This window comes from Populus alba, chromosome 1 (assembly GCF_005239225.2).
Source record: "Populus alba chromosome 1, ASM523922v2, whole genome shotgun sequence".
NCBI lineage: Eukaryota > Viridiplantae > Streptophyta > Magnoliopsida > Malpighiales > Salicaceae > Populus > Populus alba.
The window spans coordinates 3,889,815-3,892,387 of record NC_133284.1 but is presented as its reverse complement, the minus strand read 5'-3'; the positions used below and the strand labels follow the sequence as shown (position 1 = coordinate 3,892,387).

The following is a 2,573-nucleotide window of genomic DNA, read 5'->3' as shown; positions in this document are numbered from 1 at the left end:
AGCTTTGTCTTGTTTAATCTTTTACAAACATCTTCACAACATATCCCACATCAATAAAAGATTTATCTCATTTTATAATTTTTACATGTGGCATATTATGATGAGCAAGTTTATGAATCATTGGCATATTTTGGCATGTCCATATGTCAAAATGAAAACTTTGCCCATAATATTACTTGTGAAGAGTATCATTTTAATGTGATAGATAGATAGATTGCTTTTAATAATTTGTTATATTATATATAAACACACACTAACACACATAAAGGTTTGATCCCATAAATAGGATCGTCAACACATCAAATCCAGTCCATATATCTAAGAAATTTCCATTTTCGTCCGTTGATTAATCATATTTTATTGAAATTCTACCATGGAGAAATTTAACCGAAATCTCAAACATAAGAATTTGAACCAACAGAAGGGAACAAGGGAAAAGAAAAACAGAGACGCATGAATGTTTTCAGCGATTGATATGTCTTGTAAAAATCAGCATGTTGTAATATTTATCAACGGTTCACCATCGGATGATGTAGTCCTGCCAGTATCAAATTCACCACTGATTGATGTCGAAACTGCATCCCAATCATTGCTTGCATCATCCATGGTGTTTTTTGATATTTTACAGTTCTCTTGAATATATTTAGCTCTTTTTGAGACAATCCATTTATCCTCTCCAACTCTGATGTGACTTCTCGCATTGTAGGTCGATTTTTCCCATTCAAATTCAAGCATCTTTTCGCAAGATTAGCAACAGAGATAACTTCTTCACTCTGACAGCCCTCCTTAACTCTAGCATCAAGAATATCAGACAGTCTATTGTCTTCCATCAACATAATAAAATGCGTGGCTAAACTTCTAGTCTCTGTCTGACTTACAGAAAATATCGGTTTTTGTCCGCTTATGAGCTCAACCAGAACCACTCCAAAGCTATAAAACATCACTCTTTTCTGTAAATTGACTAAGACTGGAAGTACTCGGGATCCAAGTAGCCAAAAAGTACCTTGCACAAGAGTGGTCAAGTGAGTTTGATCGATGGATATAGATCTTGAAGATCCAAAATCAGATACTTTTGCTCTGTATTTCTCATCTAGGAGTATGTTTGTAGACTTGATATCACGGTGATAAATCGGAATGGATGTTGCTGAGTGTAGATAGGAAAGTGCTCCGGCAACTTCAATGGCAATCCGTAATCGCATCTCCCAAGATAACAAGAGATCTTCGTTTTGATCATGGATATACTTGTAAAGATTTCCATTGGGAATGAACTCATAGACTAGCAACGGAACTTCAGTCTCCAAGCAACAACCGAGCAACTTAACCACATTCTATGGTTGATTTGTGAAAGAACGACGACCTCATTGATAAATTCTTCAAGCTTTCCTTCATCAACGACCACGGACTTCTTAACAGCAACAATCCTTCCATCTGCTAACATCCCTTTATAAACTGTGCCTTGACCACCTTGACCGAGTATTCTATTCACATTAAAACGATCAGTGGCTACTTCCAACTCCTTTGAACTGTATATTTTTGTTTTTTGAACCCAACCTTCAGCAGCACGTAATTCCTGCTGTAACAATAGCCCACCGTTTCGTTTGAAGAATTTCTTTTTGAGTTCAATCTTTTGCCATTTCTTTACAAGTTTATACAACCACCAAATGCCCATCAGCGATGACAATGCCAGGACAACTGCGCCTATAACTGCATTATTTACAACGAAGAAAAAGTTAATTTGTTGGCATGTGCAATCATCAGCATATATATATATATATGACTGCTGAGTAGCAACAAGCTAGATTTAGTAGCTAGTATTTTAAAATTTTATACATTTAATCTTTTGGCTCACTCCAAAAATAAGAGCTTCTTCTCTGTTTTACCATCCTAGTAAGCAAAACAACAAGAACAACGACAGCAAGAAAGTAGAAGAAGAGAAGAAATCTTAGACTTACCTATCAAGGCTATATAAAGTTTATTGATCTCGCAATCGAAAGACCCCCGTGTATTTACACATTTAAGTAACCCTCGGCACGAATGCTTTGATTCTTTACATTCATCCACATCTAATAAAATAATAAGAGAAAAAATCCAAAACGAATAAGATGATTATCCAATGTTAGGACAAATATCACTAACAAAATTAGCAAGCCACCATTCCCATAGCAAAATCATCATTTTCTCAACAAACAAAATGCTGTCATCACTAATATTTTTGGAGGAAAAAAAGTATTTACCTATGCATCCAAGGTAAGGGATGCCCTCATAGCCCCAACCACACACACATTCGGATCGAAAAGACTCATTGTAATATCCTCTGCAATGCACGGGATCATCAGAATTCACATTCGTTGTCCAACCAAGCTCTGCTGGAACATAATCTCTATATTGCAACGAGAATGGATCGCTGACATTCGATTCGAACCATGTCTGGTTCACCAGGAAGGCCAGCTTGCATCCTTCTCTATCTTGATTATCATCTGTAGCTTCTAATTTTGGATTGAAAACCTGAAGGAATGATGGGGGTGAAGCCTGGCAGAAATTTTTACTCTACGTCACTGCAGGTAGACTCACAA

The 2,573-nt window shown here is 36.5% G+C and overlaps 1 pseudogene; it reads right to left on the bottom strand.

The window, feature by feature from the left end:
* Positions 1-340: 340 nt before the first annotated feature.
* LOC118033914 (wall-associated receptor kinase-like 22) overlaps positions 341-2,573 on the bottom strand; it is a 4,214-nt pseudogene continuing 1,981 nt past the window's right edge.